Genomic DNA, 26,647 nt, shown 5'->3' with positions numbered 1-26,647 from the left:
TGGTGTCATATTGTTCTGTTGCTGTCTACAAGCAACTCCAGAATCTCAGTTTTTCAGTTCTCATTGCAGAGATAGGCTTTGAAGTTACTGTCCACACTGGCTTTCTTCTTTCAAACTCAGCATTATTGCTTAACTCGGTAATTGAGGTTTGTGACTTGTTTTGGAGCTTGGCTTTACCTTGGAATTTCGTTTTGTTGATGCCTTTATCCCAGCTTTGTAGGAGCTACTTTCTTCCTTTCCTCCTCCTTTTTATTTTATCTTCTTTTTTTAACCACTCAAGGACATTTAGTGTGCATCACTGTCATGTGATTTCAGTTCCTCTTGGGAATCTGATTTTTAATGCCCAAATACCTTGGGTACTACTTAAAGTGCTAGCACACGAAGTTACACATATTGAAAATTCAAATAGGCATGAAAACAAGATAAAAACTTGTATTTATGCATAGTTTATATCAAACACAAATATGCATTTTGTATCAGATGAAATGTCTTCTCACAGGCTGGAATCTTATTAGATATGAGGTGAATTTTATTACAACTAAAAAAAAAATCCCCCCCAAAAAAGGGGGGGGGAATAGCCAACTGCTGATAAACACAGATTTTAAAAATGCAAAATTTAAATCAACTGTACTGAAACATAAGTTTCAGCATACTAGCAGTATGCTCACTGTTAAAACATGCTTTAAAATTTCTGTTTTATTTTTATTATAGAACTGACTCCCACACAAAACAGGATAAGGGAAGGAGCTGTGTTAGCTAATCTGCTGTAATCCTTTCAAATCTCTGAAAGAACAACAAGCGCTTGATAAGCAGGGTCAGGCTGGGGCAGGATTTTGATAGGAGACATCTAAGGAATGTCTAGGTGCTCCAGGAAGGGGATGTGGGTGATTTAGCAAGATGGCTAAATCAGCAAGCCTTCTCCCCCTCCACTTTGGTAAGGAGAAAAGGGAGCAGACCATGTGCTGCAGGCAGAGCCTTTCAGGGGAGACAGGTGTAATACAAGAAATCCCATCGAGGTATTATTTTATCAGGCAGTGGTTCTAACAGACACCAGTTCAGGTAAGTACATTTTGCCTTGTTACTGACGGATAAACTATTTCCCACATCCAGTCCTAAAAATTGCAGGGTGTTGTCAGGTGCTGTTAAGCCGTGCCATAAACCATGCTGTTCACCCATTGTCTTGAGCCACTTCTCTCTTACACACTTTGTACATGTTAAAAATGTGTTTCTGCAAAGTGCTTATAAATTGCAGGAATGCCAGCTGCGCCCATTACAGCTATCACCCATAGCAGTTCTAGTGTTGGTTTTAACAGCTGATTATATGTACAATCACCAAAAGCAGATGATATGAAATACCAGAAAATATTTTTAATTAACTCCCCACAAAGTTCTCATCTGAACCAGAAAAATAAATAAGGTAGAATTATTTTAGAAGGACGTACCTTGCACTTCTGAAATATTATACAGGCTGTGCTGGCAAAAACAACTGCTCTCCAAAAAAAAAACTTGATTGAAAAGTCAGTACCTGTGACTTACTGAAAGAAATGCAGCAGTTTCAATGAAAAGAGTAAAAACCTCTCAGACCTCATTTTATGCTTTTTTGTTTCCACTGAGCATATTTTAAGACTAATCAGCCTTATAAAAGGTACCACTGTTAATCTACTGTTTGTCTTCATCTTCACTGCAGCTGCTTAGGAGATAGAGAGCAAACAAAACCAGAATAAAGGTCATTCCATTTAAATCCTTCAGAGTGGAAGACAAGGACTAAATTATTGCTCAGAATTACATCAAGGAAAGCCCAGGATAAGATACATATTGTTTATTATTTGCCAGACCCATAGTGGTACTGCATTTACGTATTTGTGGAGGGATTACATTAACATTTTATGAGATTAACTGGGATACCATGGGGAGATTCTCTGATATAATGTCCACACAAATTAAAAGTACAGACTGTATGTGATATATATGGATAGATAGAAATAACCGAAACTTTCCAGCTACCAATCAGTTGTAATACATGAAATATAATTACATTTTTTTCACATTAAAAATGTAAAGAATTTTATTATTTCTTATCATGTAGAACACGTCTGAATCACACAGGATCATTAAGGCAAAAACCTTAATGATTCATTTTGTTTCCTTTCATAAGACACCTTAAACTCATACTTTGACATTTTTAAGGCAGACGGAGCAATAGCACAAAAGATCACTTTTATGCTAATAATAGGAAATAATTTCACAGTAGTCAAATATGACTAGAAAACCCACAAGCTTTTTCTTCAAATTAAGAAATATTCCCTGGAAGTTACTCTATAAATAATACATGGTAGGTTTAGTGTAATCTTTAGTATGAGAACATGCGTTCTTTAGAGCCAACAGTAACACCACTTCAAGAAGGAAATGCTGTGTGAAGAGAGGATCTTGCAGCTCTCTCCCACTTTAAAATCAAGTACACCGGCTCCAGAATATCGGCAGCTCCCAGGAGCCTGATGGCTGCAAGGTGTGAGCCAGCCCCACCACTCCGAGCTCTCAAGTGGCCAGAGGAATGTCCCGGCTTGGTTCCCTGGCTGCCTCGGGCTTCCCGCACCTCCGGAGGCTCGCTCACACCGAGCCTGGGCAGAAATCAAATATTAGCAGTAGACATCCACAAAGGAAAAAAAGAGAAGAGGAGCATTTCAGGAGCTTGAAAAGGACCTCTGCCCCCATACGATGCAGGTGGCAGTGAGCTGCTCACGGTGTTGTGATCTGCCCTGGGGAACGGGCTCTGGTGAGAGGGGTACCCACTCACACCAACACAAAGTTTGTATCCTTCTTTTTTCAAACAACAGTTTTCACAGGAGGTAAGTCTCAAACACCAAATCACTGCAGATTTACAGACAGCCTCAAAAAAATCCTCTTTTTCCCCATCCCTTTTTCCCTCTCTCCTTTTTCCTCACTATACATGAGATTTTTTTTTTGCTTATCCTGTTTCATTTGGTTTCCCAAAACTCCTTCACCCTTTCAAGCTGAGTACAGTGCAAAGATCCTTTAACCACAGCCATGCATTGGCTGTGTCTGGGTTCTGTGAGAGGTGACAGCAGGGACCCAGACCAGGGACATGCCCCCCCCCAGGGGACAGGAGTGATTCCTTCAGCTTGTAAGGAGCCAGCAAACCTTTGTGAGGGAGTTTTGCCCCAGTCCCTCAGATATCTTAGCAGCACACTGGGTCAATTGGATCATGTTCTTTTGGTCACATCCCTTCTTCTAACAATTCACCTGCATGTGTTTAGTTTTATGTGGCTCTCGTGGGCTTCTGTATCATGAACTGGATGAATTACAAAAGCAAATGAAAAGCTGGTGGGTCATAAATCTCTCAAGTGTCAATCACTAGTAGAAGAATTTCTAGGAATATCCACAAACAGAAGATTCAGGGTGAGACAAGACTAAGTGTGGGGTTTTTTTCTCCCCTTTTTAAGGAGTACAAAATAAAAAACACTGCTTTATGTTCTACTCTTTGTAGAGTATGGCTGTTTGCATTGGGGAACCCAACGTGGGTCTGCATTCCACATACAAAACACTCTTCATTTATCCATTTAGGACATACATCGCTTTAGTGTCATAGTGCTAAGGACGTTCACTAAGGAAATAATGGCTATATGCAGTCAGCTATTGGGTACAATAATACTGAAGATAACAGTCATTACTAGAGCCACTGAAGAAACACATAAAATTCTAAAACTGCCAGAGGTGACATCTGCAAATTATGTCACTTGCACTCTTACATCTGTGAAATGTCTTGAAACACTTACACAAAAATGTCACTAACATAATTCACCACAGAAATGTTACAAGGATGACAAGGAAGACAGGGTTATATAAGAAAATTGTTAGAAATACTTAATATAAGGAAAACATTTTTCTTTATGTGCATGTAGAAAAGGGGGAAAAAAGGATGCTTAGTCACATGCTGACATGCTGAAAGCAGTCTAAATTTACCTTAGCGTGAAAAAAAAAAACCCAAGTCCCCAAACATGTATTTTTTTTTTAGACCATTGGAAATCTAACTAGAGCTCAGGATTTAACACCCTCTGTATCTGGAAACACATGAACACATGTGTGTGTATTTTCTTGTATGCACATGAGGTCAGAAATCCTTTCCTCCTCATTCCCTGTTCTTTCTGTGAAATGCTGCTACTATTTTGTTTATTGTCATAATCATCTGCAATCACTACATTTATGTGTCATTTCAAGTACTAGAATAATAAGAAGACACAGAGGTCTGTGGAGAAAAACAAAAAGTCCTAGGAGGCATAAATGGAGAATGTTGCTTCTAGCCCTCATTTGCTGGAAATTCTAGCCCTCAATTGTTGGAAAGCAATTATCAAGAAACAAGTCACCAACGGACATATGTCATTTAATGCATCCACATGCATTTCCATCAGTATGACACCTGCCAGTGGTGCTCCTATAAGCTTGAACTTTAATTCTTGGATGATGGCAGACTAAGTTGATAGCCTATAGCATTAACAGCAAATTTGGGAAACATATGTAACACCACACAAGAGCTGTTTGTTTTGATGACATTTTCAAAAAAATACATTGTATGGCAACACATCAAAAATGGCTTTATGTATTTGTAAAACACTCTTTAATGTTTCTTTAAAGTTTACCTAGTAGTTGGGATAAAAAAAAAAAGAAAGGAAGAAAAGGATGGTATTCAGCTTGCAATTATAATTAAGGAACTAAAAAGTTATTTATTTGCAAATGTTAGTCTCTTGAAAGGAAGTTTCATAGAGATTGAATTAAATAATTTATCTAACAAAGAAGGCATTATATTTTTAACATGTAAATATTGACTGACTTAGCTAATGAGTGCCTGTGTATAAACAGACTCCCTTTTTTTATTTCCACTGGAGTCTAGAGCAGACAGCTTTGTATATTTTACAGTCTCTTGTACCTGAGCCAACAATTGATAGTGGAAGAGATCAAAGCCTTGATACAGAGATGCCAAGCAATTTCTGTATAAATGTGCTCCTTTAAAAAATGATAAGAACACAAAAGAAGTTTTAAGATACTTTTGTCATGGTTTAAATGGTAAATAGCTAATTACTGATGAGTTGTGTTAAAGTTGTATACAGTGTACCAACAGGATAGAAGTTTAAAAAAAGCTTTCTATTTTCTCCAGGTTTGTAAATAAGAAGATATTTTACATTAAAACAACCATGACACTTTCTTTTCTCAAAATTAATATTTCTTTTGACCACCCAATTATTTCTTTAGAGTTTATGCAACAGGCTAGGATGTAATTTTTTTCTGCATAATTTAACTAAGGTATTTAAGGAGACAACAAGGAAAAAAAATACCTTCAGTGTCCATAAGACACTCACTAATAATGTCTGCTCAATTAAAGTAGTTTTTAACACATTAAAGTATATACTGGCACATAGATTGAGAATGTTCAGTTCAAGACTCGAGCCTCTTCATGGTTTCTATTAAAGTTAGGCTGCCTAATTTATGAGCAGGCTGAGCATGTTACGCTTCCATAAATTGTTGTGTAAAGAAAAGTCAGTTAAAAGTATAACAGCAACAAGATATATTTCACAACCAGCTTGCTGAGATTGTAGAACTATTGAGAGTACTACAATGTACTACAATTGTACTACAATGCCTTCAATAATTTGAAAAACTCCATGCATTATGCTTTGGTTCCTATATATTGTTTGAAGGGTTAAATTGTGGGCACAAGTATTTTGTACTTATATAACAAAGTACTTGGCTTCTTCACTTTTTATTATGCAATAGAAGATAACAAGTCAGAAGTAAAAATGTAACACTTAACTATGGCTCTTGGAAATGAACATTATAACCCTATCTCTTGAGTTGTTTTCTCACACTGTATCAACAAAATTGGCTAGAACAAAAGGGAAAGGTGAATAATATCTGAACAACAGACACTTATTTACTGCTGTGTAGTACTAGGAGACACGCCGACTGGAGAGGAACTGAGAGAGAAAGGCACCTCTCTATGCAGATGTGTTTTAAAAAGAAAACTTTACTGCTGTGTAGTACTAGGAGACACGCCGACTGGAGAGGAACTGAGAGAAAGGCACCTCTCCATGCAGATGTGTTTTAAAAAGAAAAAAAAGAAAATGCTCTGTGTATGAGTGCAGTGTGTGTGTGTGTGCATGCACATGTTTGTGTATGTCTGCAGAGCAACAGGCAGGGAGTGTAGGAGTGACTGGAAATACACCCACTCCAGCCTTAAACCAGCCAGCTCCAGCATCAAAACACCGTGAGCATGCAGTCCAGGAACCAGAACACATCCCAGCCTCTGTGATCTGAGCAGCCCTGCAGGAGCTGTGCCCGAGCTCCTGCTGCCTCCAACACAGACTGACCTTCTGCAGCAGCAGCTTCCCAAGCATGGGCAGAAACCTTCAACACTGCAGCCACCGCCTCCCTCTTTCTCACACCTTTCCTTTTTCTGTGCTTTGGGGGAAATCTGAACAGGGATTTCTCTCTCCAGCCACCGCTTATTTTACCTAGGTGTAAAGATACAGGCCTAGAAAGCTAATTTTAATATTTTTTTACTCCATTTGCTCTAATTAAAAAAGTTGCAGAAGTTGAAAATAAATACTGAGTGGGACTAAGTTATATACATAAATAGCTGTTAAATAGCTGTGCTCATACTTACTGTACTGCAATCCAATCCCAGGCCAGCAACAGATGAAAAATAAACATCATCAATCATAAAACTAACAGTAAGGTAGAACTGGGGGCTTGCTGCCAGTTAAACCTTGGTTTGACAAGCGACCCTGGTAAGGCACTCTGAGATTTCCAGATGGAAATATAGAAGTTGGGCATGAGTTGAGCAGCAATGTTGCTGCTACAGGACTATTTTCATCTCTCACCAAGGGAAGAGAAAGCCCTAACATAACAGTGGGAATGGGACAGGGGTCCCACACCACAGTGTGGGCACCACAGCTGGGATGTGGGATACTCTCCACTGCCAGGGGATGTCTACCCGCTGAGAGGACATATTGCACAGGGCATTCCCAATTCCATTCAACCTCCATCTCCAACACAGCAAAAGCAAACCTGACACTGAATGCAGATCCAAGGCAGTGGTTTTGTTCTTCCTTGCCACTGCTGCAGGGCCAGATTTAACTCTCCCCTAGTATCAGCTCCTATTCCCCATTCCTCTGCCTCGACACAGCTCTGGGAACATGAGTGGAGCCAGCACTGCTGAAGGATTCAGAAGAGCAACCCCCACAAATACAAATACACAAATACAGCGAGTTCTCTCCTGCTGCGTCAAGATGAGCATGTTTTCTTTTATGCAGTCTATCTCCTAGTTTCCTGTGCAAGCCCTTAATTTCTGATGGAGAGTTGTAATGTCCTTCTCTCATCTCGAAGAGAAAAGGAGACCCGATAAGTCAAAAATAATAACAGTAATATAACAATTAAAATAAATAAATCTATTAACATCTCAAATTCAGGGTGTATTCAGTTCTGGCCTCAACAGTGTCTGCACATTCAGATGCACGCAGAAAATCCCCCAATAAAATAAAAGTGAATAATAGAGGGAGGCTCCTTGGATCTTTGTGGGCCCGCCCCTAGGTGGGATGGCCTGGCCAAACAGAGGATGGGCTAGCCCCACCCAGTGTGTGATTGATAGGTGGCTCTGCCAATCAAGTTCTGGGTTAGCCCCACCCAGGGTGTGATTGATGGGTGGCTCTGCCAATCAAGTGCTGGGTTGATCCCACCCATGTGTGATTGATGGCCGGGCTGGCAGCGGGGCGGGGCTGTGCCTCAGCAGGCAGCGAGGCCTGGCCGGGCCGCAGCCCCCGCTCGGCGCTGTCTGGGGACGCTGAACGCCTTCAGCCTGACCGGCCTTGAGTACCGAACTTCATAGGGTTCCTAGAAACCACCCAGACCACTGTCTTCACGGCATTATTTTCCCATTGTCAATATTTGGTCACTTTATTTTACCCGTTTCCAAAAGTATTGCTGCATAGAAGAAGTAATGATTTTTGTTTGCCATTGCCGTGTTCTCTGAGGTCCCTGCCATCAGGCACCTTTCCCATTTACATAATGATTGCAGGATCTTTCCTGGTTGTTATGGTTGGTACATTTGTCACATGTAAAGTTCATCCCTTATCAGATTTTAAACCCAATCCCGAAGCGCTGTTACCTCTGTAACTTCGTGAATGTCTTGGAAATACATTGAAATGCCAGGTACTATGAGAGTTTCCCAGTTCATTTAGAAGTTGCCAATCTAGAGAAATAAAAATCCTTCTTGCAGGGTATCACCCAAAGCTGGATTTATCACCAACTGTGATTGAGAAATCTAATAATTTATCATTTAAATACTGAATCAGAACCATAACAAGTTTTAAAAACCTAAACAAACTATACTTTCAAAAAATTTACTTGAGTTTGTGATCCTTCTCCTTATCGATTCTAGCTTCTTAGAAGCTGCTGATATCTTTCTCCAGGTTAATTGTTCTCCAAACTTTGGCAGGCAAACCTTGGAAATTTCTCAACTTTGTAGATATCCTGGGTTTTACTGTTTAGGATTATCACAACTATTTCAAGCAGGTTCCCCAAAAAATGCTTATTCCATCCTTTGTCTTCCTGTTCATCAGTATCTCATTTTCTGTGGTTGGTCCTGGGAAATCATCTGGACATGCAGAGGCTTAAATAATTTTAAATGATTTCTCCATTCTCAGGCTATCTGCATAGATTCCTATCAGTGGATAGGACTTAGACGTAGAATGCAAAATCTCTGGTTTAGCACAGCACACCACAACCTTAAAGGTGGAATGGCAAAGTGTAGTGTTGTAGAGCAGTTCACATGTATGTTCAACACAGAAAACAAAAAGCAAAACACCTGTAGATGATGAAGGTGTTTGGTTTGGGATCTTCCTCTCCTGCTAATGAAGGGACACGAGCACTGTGTCTGCACGGGGTGTTACACACCCCCTGTGTCCCCTGTGCCCCAGCTAACCCCCCTGCAGCCAGCCTGGCTTGTTCATGGACCTGGCTGCAGCACCAGCTCACAGCCCATTCCGAAGAGGAATTCAGCCGTGCTTTCAGTACAGGTCACTCTGTCTGTGCCCTGCACACACTAAGCCTGGTGTTGGCTCCTCCCAGCAAAAGACAGAGGAGACAGAATGGGCACAAACATTTCTGTATCTATGCCTGAAGGGCCAGAGGCCACCCCTGTCCTTGAGCAGTCTTTTCCATCTTGATAAGGTAAGTCCATAATTCTTGAAAAACTGCTCTTTCACTATTAGAAAGACTGAAATTATTTATTGTTTGGCAGACAATTACAGTTTATGCAGATTGAAGGCCAGAAGGTGTTTCTGCTAGGATTTCACCATTATCCAAGTCTGCAGATTTGATGATGTGGTTGAGTTACATTAGCTTTGAAATTATTGACCTGTTCATTACCCAGGTAGTAATTTACATCCCATGCAAATTCACAGAGGCCAAGTTTTCTCTCACTTTCAATTTCTCAAAGATATGAAAGCAAGTCAAAGCTAACTTGATGTCTGCTCCTGATGTCACATCTTATTAGTCCAAGACAGAGTTATTCCTGAAACTATCATGCACTTATTTTCAGGCTATTATCTCATTTTCCTTATGCAATTTTCTATTGAAAAGCCTATGTGTCAATGTGTGACACTGCACATGCAAACAACAGGATGTAGATTCATCTGTATTAGATATTGGAGGATAACGTGGTTTCTTTCTGAGCACCTGAACAGCTGATCTGTTTCTGTATTTGTATCTATATGTCTCACTGCATAGAACTCCAAAATTATTAAAATAATGTGAAAATAGATACATTAAGGATCTCGTGCCCATCACCATTATCAGAGAGTCTCCTATTTCTTTAAGTGTAAGACTTAAAGTAGTTTGTTTTTTTCTTTTTTTTTCTTTTTTTTTTTTTTTTGCATAGCAAACTTATGGGTTTTTTAGACTACTGTTTGTGGTGTTCCAGTATGGGGAACAGCGATGAGTTCTAATGGATGGTCAGGAATGAAATTAAGCCAAACAAGGTAAACGTTGTATCTAAGAACTGTTTATTGGTAACGAAAATGAGAAGAAAAAGGAGTTGCCCAGATAAAAGAGGCCTTGAAGAGACAGAAGAGAAGGAGGGAAAATGGAAATGTATTATTATTATTATTCCTGCACCAAATAGGGAATATGAAAATAAGATCAAAGAATCACACTTTAAAATTTAAGAACACTCAGTTAACCCTGAATTTTTGCAAAAGGTGAATTTCCATACTGTTACATAATTCTACAGGTTGTCAATAGTCCTTGCAATCGGATTACTTACATAACTGCCTGGGGAGTAAATGTCTCTCTTCTAATTTCCTTGCAAAATTAAAGGGAGGAAGATAATTAGAAAATTCAAACTAAACACTGATACCGATACCAATTTTTAAATTTCTAACCACAGTGAAATAGGCTGTGTTTTACCATGTAAGGCATAGAAGCAACATGCAATGATTTGACATTTTAAAATAAATATTTTCAAAGAAAAATGCTAAAAATAGCTCTTTCTGTATTTAAAGGTTCAATTCAACCATAGATAACCACTAAAACATAAATTCCAATTGCAATCCAGTTACAATGCGCACCAAGCACAAAAGCCCTCTAATGATCTTTGATTAGTTCTTTATTAAATTCATCAAGGGAGCAAAGAAAATTTAATAGTCTTCACCATTTCTCATCTTTCTGATTACAGTTTTGATTAGAACTTTCAGCTCTTTTTTTCTTCTTTCCTAGGCATGGCTATTACTGTGATAGCGCTTCTTTCCTCTAGTTTAAGAAGTATGAGATAGGACAAATGGAACACATTTGTAATTAAATTTTAAAAATATATATGTATTTAACTAGGTGTGTTAATGCCCCAAAAAAAGCCTAGTTAAGAATATAAGATCTCAAAAATGCAAATAGTCCTTAATAGAATGTTTCTACATTCACACCATAAAAATTTTCATAGTCTCAGGTAAGTAGTATCTTGCTTAATTAATCAAATACCAAGAAAAATTTTTTCCACATTTGAAGAGTAATTTTAAATTTTTAGAAACATTTTAAATTGTGTTCTACTGTTTTGGTATTCAGTGTTAGGATTCACTCATTCAATACAAACAAAGAGTTGGTTTATTTGCATTAGTGATACCTCTATAATAAAAAATTGGAATGAAACAAATTAAAATGTTCTTAATAGATGAAACAATTTTCACAAAACTAAGCACTATGTCAGTAAAAAATGTGTGCATTTCAATCTCTGTTACAAATGTTGAAACTTTTATATTCCCAATGCAATTCCTGCTCTGTCACCTGCTGTATGAAGCAGGCCCTGGTTCACCGTGAATGGTGAAGGGAGTTGCAGTTTTCTTATTTACAAGTATTACTGAAACAAAACCTTCAGCAGCAAGTATGGTTTCATCAACATGCAAAGGACACATTAAATAGTCACTGGGTAAAATCCTGAAACACTCCTGAACCAAGGGATAAAATCAGGAAGCCCACCTTTAGCCCGAGGACGTCCCAAGCACTGGGCTGAAGAGCCATTATTTCTCTCCATTCTTATATCCGCAGACCAGGGAACCTTTAGATCTTCGATCTGAATGTCTCAGAAGAGCCAGAAGGTTTGAGCTGTTCCCCACCCCTTGTATAGCCTGGTATCTTTGCATTTGCAGGATGGTTTTTAACATTGTGTCATAATAGGAACTGCTCTACAAAACCAAAATGCTTGTGATATGTATAATTTGACTTATTGCAATTCCACTGAATATTAGGCTCTGTATTTTCCAAATCTCTGCATTTCCAAGTGCATAAGTGAGAACTTCCACTAGCTAAATCAGAGCTCTTTTTCTTCCTCCCTGGCTGTTTACAATCTTATATTACCCAAACAATCAGGTGATACTGCAAATGCAAGATGTTATTTTGGAGCATTCCCTTGTGTATTGTGGTGTATTTGTCATGTGGGCCCAAAGGCAGGAGTAATTTGTTTGTATCACATTTGGCTTAATAGTCGTAGCAAGGGGAAAAATTAGGAGAAAGGCTAGAAATAATGGAAGCATTTAACATTGGTGTTTACAGTAAAATTGGTACATCTTCAGTGCAGAAGATTCATGATGTGACTTTGTCACTAGGATATCAAAGGCTTCATTGTAAAATAAAGCTTTTCGGTCATGAAAAAGCATAATCTTAGCACACAGAGCTTGCAGAGAGCCAGAAGTGGTAAAATCTGCAGAGGGGCTGATAGCATCATTGAGAAGTCAGTTTTACACCTCCTAACTGTTCTTTATTAGAAAATGATTTATTCATTATAAAATAGGGTTTCAAAATGATGATGGGATTAATCAATATGTTAGAAGAGAAAGTATTGAAATAACTTCACGGTTGGCACAGCCAGTTGTCGGATCAGCTCTCCCTTTCATAGGCACTTGTTATAACAGGCAGGGGGCTAACCCTCTCAGACATGAAGCTAATCAGTCCTTGAAAGTCACTTCATCCAGTGGAGTGGAATAATGTACTCTAGCATCGTTTGTCCACCTCTACCATTTGGAGCAATGTTATTTAGACTGTCCATTTTTGCCTCATCAGCTTCCATTTCAAAGAATTTTTTTTTCCCACTGTCATCTTTTATCAGAACATCAGGTTAAATGTATTGTCTCCTACTATCCCCTTTGTAGTGGGCATTGTAAAGACCAATCTGTGAATATATAGCAAGATAAAGAAAAAGCAGCTGCATAGCTGGAATGGGTATTCTTTAAGCTTGATTAAGTTCTCACAGAAAAGAAAAAAATCCGGGCAAGAAGTAAGATCACAATTAATGATCAAAAACAATATTTCCAGCAAAAAGTAAACTTAATCAGCTTGCTGAACTGCAGGGTCCATTTAGAATTACCATACAGATGCGGGTAGCTTTCATCCTTCAGGCAGCGCACGTGCCTGCCCACCCTCTGCAAACAGATGTTCATTGTCTCATTTTGCAATATTTGTTTCTGCCTTCCTCACCACAGCTGGCTGCTTGCCCTGCCTGCAAGAAGTGGTTCTTTTCCCAAGTCTGGGCTGGGCCTAATTGAACATGAATAGATTCCCTGGCCCCAAACAGGATCACTGAACTTGAAGAAGACAAAAGCTGATGGACAAGGACAACAGAATCAACTTTTCTTCACAACCAGCTATTCCTCACTGTCACTCAGTGTGTTACCAGTAAATTAAATGTTCACAAGGAAAGTTTTTTTATAAAAGAGGTATGTCTTTTTCCTAATATTTGGATATTCCTCCTTGGGAAATTCCAGGAAATTAATAAAAGTAGGACTAGATGAAACAATGTTGACAATTTGGTTATATTATACGCAGAATTCACCTCTCACGGAAATCTTCTTAGTGTGTTAATTCTACTATTTTATTACATTTATTTTGTTTATAAGGCAAATGTGTTTTGCTCTTGTTATACTACTGTCATTTTAGAAGATCTTTTCTCATGTCTGGAGGAAGCTGGTATCAGCAAGGAAATAGACATCTTTGGACATTTGTTCATCCAAATTGATTCCTAAAATGAGCAGTTAGATATTTCCTCTTTGTAATGCAGTAACAGCATGCAAGTGGCTACTTCGAAACATTTCTTACTCAATGGCCACCACAGGGCTTCTGGTGACTCCAGCTGTGTCCCTGTGTCTTCCAGTGTTTCCCATTTTGTGTTATAGGTATAAAAGATCACAAAAATCAATTTTATTTTGCATAAATGATTGCCACTTAAATATCAATAACACAAAATATGGTGCATGGATTTAAGAGTTAGCACTACCTTCCCTGAGCTGGGAAGAGTCTTGCTGTCATGCAGAGGGGAATATTGATGCCAGCAGGATGTTTTCAAGAGGTTTCTGTGTTTGGGCCACAGAGTAAAATCTTGCTCAATTAGCTTTTTCTTTTTTCAATGTCACTGTGTTCGTAATCACAGTGCATAATATACTTATTCCTGACCAAACAGTTGAAACAGAAAGGAAGCTAATTTGAAAACAATGGCAATTAATTGTGCATTTTTTTAATTAAAGGGTTTGTTTTTTAAAATTTAAAAAAATGGTCTTGTATTGAAAAGCAGTGAGCTTTATTTTAAGAAGACAAATAAAATTAAAAAATCAACAATCCCCTCTCACCTTTTCCTGTATAAGCAGAAATTTTTCAATGGACTTTTTATAACTGAATCTATTTTTTTTTTTACTTTTATGATATTTAATTCACTTTTTTCATCACAGTGTAGGTAACACATCTGCTAGAGCTTCATACAGAGCTTGGTTCTCTGCTGTCCTCCCAGCCAGTTAAGTGTAAGCAAAAGTCATTACACTAAAATTAAAACAAAATGGGGAGGAGGAAGAGGAAGAAAGATAACCATCCCGAGTCACATTTGCTGCTTCCCTCCAGGAATGGTTCCTGATACCACTCATTTGAATAGAAAAATGAATCGTGTTTTTTGCTGACCTTTTCCATCTAGTTACAAATGGTGTTACTTGAAAGGCTAACTCAAGTCTTTTGCACTGTGAGAGTAATAACGTATAATGGTACTTATGTGTTGTAAATTAGGCCCTTGCCAATAAACATCCTTTTTAACCAGATACTTATTTTCTTGAATTTCATAATACAGAAAAAATAACCTATGTGAAACAGGAAATAATCTATGTGGAACAGAAAAATTAAGTTAAGGAAAAGTAACTTTGCTATTCAGCAAAAATTATTGGGTAGTAATCAGCTTGATTCAACATAACTTTCTAAATCAGAACTGGGAAAATAGAGTAAATTAATTTAAATAGTCTTCACATCACAAATCACAATGATGATAAAGAAGATATGTGCAGATAATGAGATGTGTTGCTTTCAAATATGCCACGTGATCATAGGCTTATTTATATACAGCTAATGTTCTTTGTTTATCCCTTTGTTATGATTCTGCCAGATTTTCGTTTTCTATCTTGTCTGCTATGGTTCTTCATCATTACATGTATTTCTCTCACACAGAAATCCTGCTAAAATCATTAGTGCTTCTGCTTTTGAGTCTGTAAGCAACTGTTCACTGAATCATCTACTTTACATCTACATGGAAGAACAAATTGATGCTTAATTGTTTTATGGGAGTAATTGATGCTTCAAAGGAGAGCGGGGGACATTTCTGCAACTCTCCTGTATAAATTGTTTAAAAGCATTCTAAATTCAATATCTTGATAATTTCTGCCTTAATACATCAGGTGAGATCTTAATAAGTCAGTGGAAGTTGTAAGCTGAAATAAATCCTGATAATAGCTGAACACTAAATTGAATGCATTGCATATTACCTGTATTTTTTATTAAAATACAGGTAATATGCAATATTAACAAAGTATATTTAGAAAAGGAAAGCACAGTTATCTTTCCAAAATGGATATGGCATCCTGAGACTTTGCTCTTGAAGGAGGGACACAGACCAATGCCCACCAACTGCCTGTGCTTCAGTGCTCTTCTGCAGTGCTTGCAGTGTCCTGAGGGAACAGACACTACTCCCTTGCTGTCTTTGCCTACAACTAGCAAATCTCTCCAGTGTCCTCTCCTGTGACTCCCCATCCTAAATGCACTGTATTTCAAATCCTAGTACAATTATGGGTAGCTTCATGCCACATTACCTGCTAAGATAGGTGCTTCATGCTGAAGTTGGGGGATATCTGGCTGTCACTATTTTTCTGCAGTCTAACATTACAGTGCAATTGGAGCAATGCTTCTGAAAGAGCAGTTCAGTACATTAGCTCTCAAATATGAAAAAATACACTTTCATCATGGAAATTATTCACTTATAGCAGCACTTCAGCAAAACATTGTCCACACTGACCTTGCAATTATATCACATCTAGTGTGTACTGATTTACATACTGTATGCTTTTCCACCTGTAATTGAGGCTATTAAGCAGAATGCAGAGGCTGAGCTCCACCCTCTGTATCTACCAGATTACATAGAAGGTGCGAACTCAACAAAACGTGCTGGGGATGCTGCTGAAGCTGCAGCACGAGGGTTCATTGCCCAGCACAGGAACACTCCTGCCTGGCAGGTGCCTCTCAGCATCTTTTGTTCAGTAAAGGTTATTCCATTCCCAGTGCAAATCACACATACTCTTTAGTAAAAATCATTCTAAAACAAACTAATCTGGAAAAAAAGGAGACACTATGATGAGACAGTCTCATTTTTAGAATTAGACTGGAATCAAAATTTTAGATCGGAATTTTTTCAGTAATCTGGAAAAAAAGGAGACACTATGATGAGACAGTCTCATTTTTAGAATTAGACTGGAATCAAAATTTTAGATTAGATCGGAATTTTTTCAGTAGTTTTAATGCTGCTGTTTGAATTGCTCCTTGGAAAAGTATTTCTTTGTATTTTTGGTGTTTCATCAACTGAGTGAGGAACTTCTAAAAATGCTGAATTTTTAGACACCAAATTCCTTTTAGATTTAAATAATCATTTGCCCACAAACTTTTCAGGATTTGGGAATTAATATATCAGGTTCATCTGGCTCCTGAAAATACCATCAAATCAAATCATTACTTTCATTCATATAAAAATACCTTTAAATATTCTATTTTACAACACTTTTTGTTTTGCACACTGTTTGGTTATTAATGTACTGTGAGCTGAGAATAGTAATGGCCTAATTTGCTTCTGAAACGTGAAAAATGTCTAAATCAGAAATGTCCTGAGGGGAAGGCCCAGGGGAAATAATAATATAAATGTAAAGCCATCTTGAGATCTTAATCTGGAATAGTATTTTACATTGTTCTTGCCATATAAAGTAATTATGGGATCAACTATTAGAAGATGTTGAATTAGAGCCTTGGATGGCACCAAAAATCACTGTTGTGAAGGACGGGACAGGACATTTGCATGTGAAAGGATTGTGAATAGTATCTGTAAAGAACTGTGAAATTACTTCCATATTTATTATTATAATTTTGTATCATCACAGTCTCATTTCAGCATGACCTGCAAGAATAGATTAAATTAATGTCATTTTCTCTTCTTGTTAACATCTTTATCACAAGAGCAAGCTGTCACAATTTTAGTGTCTAGAATAGTCTGCGAATTACGGAGGGCAGGAGCAGGACCATTTCCCCATTCTGCGCCTTGGTTTGCTCACCTCTCCCAGTTCCTTCTTCCTTCCCCACCACGCAGAGTGACAATCAACATAAAAGCTCTTTGTATTCTCCCCTCCAGTAATAAACAGAAGACAGCATTCACTATTTTAAACCTCAAGGTAAGTTAAAAATATAGAAGATCAGAACTGAATGAAAAAAGAGTGAAGAAAGAGGAGATTTGAATGGAGGCAAAGTTTAGAATGGATTGCACAAGAAAATAAAAGCAAGTGTATACATATATCTTTAATGTACATACAACACACATAGCTAGAACACACACTGTCAAAATAATTGTTTTTGCAATGATGACAAGAGAAAAATCTGTCTCTAGAACTTCACTGACAGTTTTCATTAGCAAGTATTTTGAACCTTTAAAAGACCAAATTTCATAAGGAAAAGAAAAAGGGCTTTGGAAATGTTGTCTTTTTATATAAGCATATTGTGAGAAATGAGAGGTTACAGTTGGTAAGTTTTGTCTTATTTTTGCTTTCCATTTGCCCCATTTCCTTTTTCTTCATCAAATTCAAGTAAATCGACAGGAAAGGAATTTCACATCAAGGAATGGACATCAAGGAATTTCAGAATTGAAATTCTGAGACATTTTCAGAATATTTTCCAAAAAATGAAAAAATCTTTCATTTGGATACCCATTGAACAAAGGGTTCGGGGCTTTGAAGCTAGTCAGTGAACAACTGTGTGGAAATGAACATGGATTCAGGAGAAGCAGTATGAGCCACATCTGTTTATTTAAATCTACTCAACATTCAAGGCTTTTGGAAGACCCCATGTCTGCTCCCTTTACTTTTATTCTGCTTGATAATGAGCAGTAAGGTGAAACCAGGTGAAACCAATGACTTACAAATTGTTTTAACTGCTAGTGAATGGACTGGGGGTGGCAGTGTGCCTTCTTCACCTAAACATGGTTTTCAGTGCTGACAGTGCAGATGATCTCCCTTTCTGACTGTTCATCTAACCATTCCTTAACCTCAATCTGCCAAGATGTCTTGGTTAAAAAGAATACCACAATTTAATACCAAGAGAGCAGCTGAACAACAAAGCTGACAGAACTGGGAGTACAGTGATGAAGTTTTGGGCAACCTGCTGTTCCTGCTTAGCAGCAAATAAAGTGGTCTGGAGTATTATTTGCATGCATAATTCAGAACGGTGCTTCTTAGAGGAAAGTAAAACCAAACCTTTGTGGAGTTCCAAAATAATTTCTAATTTCTCTTTGATATGCTGAATATGGTTGATTTTTATTAGAGATTCTTGGTCTACGAATGTCCAAGGGTTATAACTGCAGACTAGTTTCCAGAAGGATTAGAAGAATAAAGCATGATTTGATGTAGGTCATGTTGTTGTCAAATGATGGCCTTTTAACATGGTATATTTATATACTAATTCCATTGTATATAAAGGGTGATTACTTATTTAATGAAGAGTCTTCACTGGAACAGAGTTTTGTCACAAGATAATGGTCTCATGCTGTTAACTAAATGGGAAATCATTTACTGTAAAATATATACACTCTAATTTATGAGATTACCTTGTACAAGCAAAGATCCAGCAATGGGATGTGGGCAAACATAAGAAAATACATTATGAGAGAAAGAGTATTTTCTTGTCCATAAAACAAATATAGTAACACACAAAACCCCCCCTACTTTGTTTTATCCTTGTCTCCAAATACATATACATGCCAAAAGCTAGTTAAATCAATGCACGTTATATGTATTTGTGGAAAAAAAAATCCCTCAATGGTGAGGGATTGCTACAGAACTGCAGAATTCAACCCTTCTGCCACTTGACACTGATAAATAACAAAAGGTTATTTTCCATGAGTTTCTATGCCTCTTGGCGTAGGTACCTTCCACCCCTAAGTACACATGTTCTGCATTCAGCACGTGTTCAAGGAGTGCTCCCAACTCCTCTTTAAGTTCCTCTGTTTCTATTATCAATGTAAATTAATTTGCATATGGGAGTTTCCTAATATTCCTGAATGTGGTGTTAATATACAGCTATAAACTCAAAGTGTTAATCAGGACTAGTGAGACAAATAATCTCATGTAAGGGGAAAGTGTCAGTTACATAATCAGAATACATTAAAATCTGGTAAACTGCATGTTTTTAATAAAAAAGAACAAAATGAAGGGCTGAATTTATAGCCAGCAGACAAAGGTCCCTTAAAAATAGACCTATTAATGCTTCCCGCAAGGTCAGATCAAGGATGATGAAATGAGAATTGACCAAACACAAGAGCAATTCCCAGCTAAATAAAAAGCCAGATATTATTTTCTTCACTGACAACAGAAAATGAACATAGAGACAAGAAAGGTTGATCACTGATGCCAAAAATGTGTTTTCCATTCTCTGAGCTTTCTAAAGTCTCTTCTTTTATCCATTTTCTATTTTTCATCATATTGCCATTCTCCCTTTTTTGTCAATGACCTTTCTTCTGTCCAACTCAGCTTCTGTCTAATGACCTGAAGAGGCCTTCTTCACAGCCTGGAAAGCTTTATATTTAAGATCCCCCTCCTTCATTAGAGTGAAAAGTGAACAGCCTCTATGTGCTGGGTGTTAATGAATGTGAAGAAAGATTTTTTTTGTATGTGTTTTACACATTATGTTCTTGACTCCTTGAGGTGCTACAATAAATTGCTGCGCTTCATTTACAAGGAGTGATAACAGAAGCAAAATGAGGATCTGGCAGCAAATTACTTCTCAGTTCACCCTGGGTCAGGCTGCTGGGGCTAATGAGAAGAGGTGCTCTAATTTTAAACTCCTCCTCAACCAAGCTATTCTTGCATTAATGTTCACTGCTATAAATTGTAAAGTCAAATGAAGGAGCACTGTTGAAAATTAACCAGTATTTTTATCTTTTGAGTACCCAATAGAACATATTTTGGCTTCTAAGCCTGGTGGTTATCAAAAGCAGCACAGCTACACCAGCCGCTCCCGCCTCACCACGGCAGGATGCTCCCCGCACACACACACCACTGTTTCTGCCTTTTCTTTACTTGAGAGGCAGAAATGGTATGGCTTTACAACCAGATTATAATTTAACTCAAAGAAGAAGGTGTTTAAAGCCAGCCTTTTTGTGTTGCTTTAACAGGACACTGCACACAGACATTAAAATCATGCAGAATGACTCCATCCATTTAATGCTGCCACATGTTTAATGAATTGTAATTGTGTATATGGAAAGACCTTGTAAATCACTGACCCATTTATGTCTATGAACTCCTTGTTGCTATAACCCAGAGCAGGATTTGAGTAGCTAATGAGAAACTAATGCAGCACCTGCTTCTCTCATGAAATATCTTCCTAAGCCTGTATTTTGTCAATTCGATAAAATCAAATACAATACAAATAGGAAAAAATAAATAAACAGAATAAACCCCCAAACAAATAAACCCCAAACCAAAACCATAGTGCAGGGTTCATAGTCAGGGAGTTACACATCTTTGAAGAACATGATTCCCGATTTTCATCACTAGATTTTTATTGATAACTTGGCACTGACTACAATGACATTAATATATTTGAAATATATATCAATGGTATGGCACTCATTTTTTGTGAGATGTGTCTGTCCTGGTACATTCTTCCATGAAATTACTACATAACATACAAATTAACCACACTACCCTACTCTAATCATTGTAATCAGTTATGTTTTCATGTGTACATTACTAATATATAAGGTTGTTGTAGTTCTTGTGTGTGGTTTAATTGCTTGTTTTTGCATATCTTGTGTGATTGATGATGTTCTAGAAATCTTTTCCCCGAAAGGAGACTTTCTAAATTACTTTGTTTAGATGCTAATGATTGTATTTCATTAGTGGCCCTCTCATCCAGAATCATCTTTAAATGAATGAATATGCCATAATTAAAAATCTGAATTATGAATTACTTTGAAAGGAGACAACATTGTCCCGATTTCCCACTGCGACTCAGTGTTATTTCAATTATGTAAATATGTTTAATCATTCCCCTTTTGTTTTTCTAATTATTTAATATTAATGTTGCTTTACCCCTTTATTGCTACAAGAAGGGATATGGCATCTTAAATGAGAGTACTTAGACAAGTGATACACAGATGACTAGATTCAAGCAGACATTTACCAGAATGCATAACCCATTTCAAAAACAAACATGCTATTAACATTCATACTAATATAGCAACACTAGCAGTAATTGCCCTTCATGCATGTTTTGTCTTTATAAACCTAATGTATTCACAATGTACAATCTCCAATCAATTTTCCTATCAAACTTAAAATCCATTTGTACAACTTCAAATTCTCTTGAAGTGCAGATTTTAAGTAATGAGATTTCTCTGCCCACAGGCTGCACTTTTTCAGTAATTTAAAAAACAGATATAAATGATGAAGCAGCTGGACATAAGGCCTTCTTTTCTCACTGAAAAAGGCCATTGTATTTTATAGGATAAGCAAGCAGATTATTTCCTGTGAATCTAAGCAACCTGAAAAAGTTAATGTTCCTGAAAATTATGCATAACACTGCATTTCTACTGAAATTCACAAAAGGAAAGGACTGTGAGGTTAATATCTGTAAAACTGTCAAAATCATAAATCCACATTAGTCATTACACATGCTACATAACATAAAATGGAAATTAATTATAAATATTTACACATCATGGAAATGTTATATGAGTTTCTAAATAGAAAATAGTGTCTAAAATAGAATAATTTGGCATTTGCTTTGAAACATGCTGAAGTAGAATTCCTAGAAATAACGGTATCTCACTCCTCAGTAAGAGTAGCAACACAAGTCCAGAGCATTGTTTAAAGTATCTAGTTTTAAATAATTTGATGTATATAACCAGCATAGGAGACAGAGAGAAATGTGAGTTTTATTTCTATATTCTTTAAATAACACCACACTGCTGTGAAAAAGTGAGAACTCATTAGTGGAAGCTAATGCATCTGTTTCAGTTTTTATCAATAATAACTTTTTTAATATTTAAAAAATCTTTCTTTTTAATCATAGGTCTTACATTTTGCCAGCGACCAGGGGTCAAAAAGGGTAATGAAATGTGCATGAGTATTATCAGTGAAATCATTCTGCCACTTCCAGTTTGAGTTTATTATTCTCTGCTTTGCAGTTTTTGCAGAGAGAATACTTCCAATTAGCACTGCTGCTCTTTTAGCCTCTGAATTACCCTTGGATTATTCAATACAAAGGAAAAAATTGCTAACAGATTCTTGTTTGGATTCTTTAAAAATAAAATGTTCCATAGGTAAGGATAGGGTAGTCATTTTCCATGGACTTCTCTGTATTGATACAGCCAAAGTGGTGAACTTTATTCATCACATCACCCTTGCCATTGGATGGAGGTCTGCCTGCAAGCAGGTCTGTGCATTTGGTCAAAAACACACACGTGTACAACCAGTTCAGCAAGCACTATTACAGCATGTATTTTTACGTAGATGTATTTTTTGGCAGTAATTCTTCCAGAGTCATCTTTAGTGGTGCTGACATTTTCAACCAAAAAAATGGCACAAGGTAGCAGCTGCAATTTCTATTCTATTACTATTTTTTTTGTGTGTGTGTGTTTGTGAAACACTTAATTCTAACTAATTTTAAAAAATAATTATAGAAGCAATCCCTTGGTATTTCTGTGTTAGAGTTCCAGTGAACTACCTTTTCTTTGCAGACCACATCTCTTGAGAGACAATGCTTTGTAAAAACAGTCAGAGGAGAAGAGAGAAGCAGATATAAAACTTTAATGGCCTGGCATGTTAAAAATGAAGAAAGCAAACAGCAGGAAGCTTAGCCTAGCAGGCTCCATTTTATATGTTACATTTTTCACAAGCCAGTTTCATTACAAAAATTAGGAATGGTAATTGCTACATATAAATGTAAAGTGTCTCTCTCGGCCCAGCACAGGGGATAAAAACCCCCAACCAAATCCCAAACTATAATGCCACTCTCTGTTCTCAGGATTCTTAAGTATGCAAATAGTTTTTCCACTTAAGATCTCCCAGACACAGATCTGGTCAAAGCAAATTACCCAAACAGTTTGCATTCATCAGAGAGGAAAAGAGATGATAAGGCAGATAAAACCAATGATTGTAGACATTTTGATCAAAAGCCTGCCATTTTACAGGGTAGATTATCTTGTACTCTAATTCTCTAGTTATATTAGTAGCAGAATCTTATTTTCATATTATAAGATAATGTGAGGTGAAATGGTAGATAAAACCTGCCTTCACTGAAGTGAATGACAAGATTTTAATTGACACAAACTGAGTACTTTTGTTCCAGGGGCTTTATGCCATGTGCAATTTCTTCAGTGTTTTTTTGTGCAAATATTAGCCTTTCTAACCGAGTTCTTCAGCATTCAGTATTATTTGTGCAGCCTATGTTTTGCCTGCTACCATGGAATTATTCATCTCAAAAAAAAAATCATCTAGCAAATCAGCTGTAATTCAACTTTCTCATATTAATTTTGTGAATAAAATGTTCTTTTTCTTTTATATTTTAGGTAAGATGGCCATAATGCATGGAATTATGATGCGGAATGTTACTCCATGAAATGTTATGTATGACTTATCTTCAAACAAAATACAAAGGTACATAAGAACTTACTTTTTGTATAAATGCTTACAATCCTTGTCCCATGGATGTCCCTTAAAATCTATGACTTTATTACAAACTTCTTTTTGTGAAATCTCTCACTGCTTAACATTTAGGACCAGTTCTTCTGTACCCCTTGAGCACCCATGCTCTGCACAGCAGGATGCTGAGCATGCACCTCTTCTCAGCAGAATACAAGGAGTAAGAATGATGGTGCCATGAAGCTCTGGTTCACATGTTAAACCACCATCCACCATGCAGTGACCAGTTTTAGTGCCATCCCAAAGCAGAAATAATGACACAGTTGTCAGTTATCTGGGTGAGTCTAAAAAAATTTTATAACATGTCTTAGGTGAGAACAAATACTCATATTAGGAACAACAGTACAAATACTTGATGAAATTATAAATAATGCTGTTTTTTACAAAAGTAAGGAAGATTAAACAGTAAGACCATAAAATAACATTATTAACACAACACACAGAAGCTGAAAAAGCAGGTAAATTTATTGCAAATAGTGTTTGGGTTATGCTTCAGGCTTCTGGATTTATACAAATATTACTGACCCATTTGAAGAAAACCCAATAAATTCCTTGTCCTCCCTGCAGGGGACATAAGGAATAATGGATTATTATCCTCTTCATAACCATTTGAGACATACTGAAAGAGTTGTGTCCTGTTCCCTTTTGTATTTCCCATAAATTGATATAGACACATCATTCTTTCCATACAGTTTGGCAAATATTTAGCAAATTCTTTATAAATCCTGTGGCTCCTCTCTCCAGAGACCTGCTTTATTCTGGAAGTGCCATGTCCAAAGCTGGACACAGCACTAAACAGGAATATCCATCTCTCACATCCATAACCTCAAGCTCCCATTAACACCTCTCAGAATGAAGTCTGCCTATTTTTCTGCAAGAATGCCTTCAAATCTTTTCTAGTTCTGCTGCTTTTTACAATCTTTCCTTAATGATCACCACTGGGATCACTTCTGATGCAGTGCATAAAGCTAGTCTGACTCTTACTTGTAAATGGATTTTTCTCAGATCAAAGTCTTAGATTAACCTTTACGAAAAAATGAGATATTTGTAATCTCTAGTTCATATTAGAAGAAATTAATTATTCCAGACCATAACGAGTGACTGGCAGTGTCATTAGTAAAGATTGTCACCACTAGCAAAGCCCATTTTATGACAAAAAGCATAAAAACTGAACATTATCACAAAGTTCTTTTTACCTGGTTCTGAAATAAAAACATTAACAGGCATCTAAGAGGTTTTATTGGAATCAGTTTTTAATTGCTTACAGATTTTTCAACAGCAGATGAGAATATTAAACTCATCAAAACAACAAAATCTATAATTTGAATAACACAAAAGATCTAATTTAACTTTACTTGTCTCCCCAGAGCAAGTGCTTACATCGCCAAAATAGTTCTGGATATGTCCCCATAATTGCACAAAACACTTAAAGAAGCAGAATCAGAAACAGTTTTATTTTAAGTAAAAGAGTTGGAGGAAACACTTTCTTAACTGTAGCCATAGGTCAGGGAAAATCAAAGAATCCCAGGACACAGCAGAAAGCAGATGCCAGGTCAAGGAAAGGCTCCCCTTGTCCAGGCTTGGGGTGGTCTGGTCATGGCAATGATGAGCCAGGAGCCCAGAAAATGAATCACAGAACTGTTAGGGTTGGAAGGTACCTCTGGAGATCATCTTGTGCATTTGTGGACATGGCTTCTCGTCCTGTCACTGAGCACCACTGAAAAGACTCTGACACCATCCTACTGACATCCATCTTTGAAATATTTATATGCATTGATGAAATTCCCTCTCAGGCTTTTCCTCCTTCTCCTCTCTAGACTGATGAGACCGCACCTATGCTGGCTAAGCTCCTGCCAGGCTGGTGACAAAGGCAGAGACCAAGTGCCAAGCTGGTACAGCCTCACTATTGATTTTAGAGGGTTGAATGTCAGAAGGAATAACTACTATACATCTAAAATTGCTAGACTCACCATTTCAGATGGTAAGAAATGCTTGCTAGGTTGCACATTGTTTTCAGGGGCAGGAGAACCTGATTCAGACTACCAAAAAGAATTGTGATTTTCTAGTTCAATGGCTGAACTGAAACATGGGGGGAAGTTTTTACATTTTGTTTTTAAAAGCCTGCCTCTTCAAATCTCTTTTTTAAACCCACTTCCAGGTTCAGCATCTTGACTCTGAAATCAATTTTAAAATGAGACACTGAATTATTTACTTTCTAAAATATTGAAAGAATTTCAACTTCTTTTGTCTTTTCTTTGTTCTAACTCATCACCAATTTGGGGCTAATTTTGTAGAAAGTTTTGATTCCTTTCAAGACTATTCCAATTGAAAAGCCATACTTACTTATATATATATATGTGTGTGTGTGTGTGTGTGTGTGTGTGTTTATTCTATTGTTTCCTCTTCTAGAAATAAGACAATGTCTAGTAATAAGACAATTTTTGAGACTTGCTGAACTGTTACAATGTAGTGAAGCCTGTGATCTGAGCCAGGTATTTCTTTGCTACAGCTATTTATTTACACAAAGAATCTACATTAAATTCTTTTTCCCAGAATCCAGCAGGAACAAACAAGAAACAGTTCATCTGGGCATGCTTCCAAGCCTGTCTTTTCAGACACCAATCTGCTCAAAAAGAAGCTTGGTCTTGGCTTCTTCTAAGGGGAAATGCTACTCCAAGTTCTCCTGCCTCTTCTGCTGCACCTCTTGTTTTTCTGCTTCCACATCTGTGTTCCACCCACTGCCTGAGCTCTGCATTACCAAACAATGGTAATTTCCACCATCCCCCAAAAATCATCATGTTAGTCTCTCATATTTCTAGCTATTTTCTGCTTTG

Source organism: Passer montanus, unplaced genomic scaffold, assembly GCF_014805655.1.
Source record: "Passer montanus isolate IOZ18808 unplaced genomic scaffold, ASM1480565v1 scaffold18, whole genome shotgun sequence".
NCBI lineage: Eukaryota > Metazoa > Chordata > Aves > Passeriformes > Passeridae > Passer > Passer montanus.
This window is presented reverse-complemented; position numbering follows the sequence as displayed.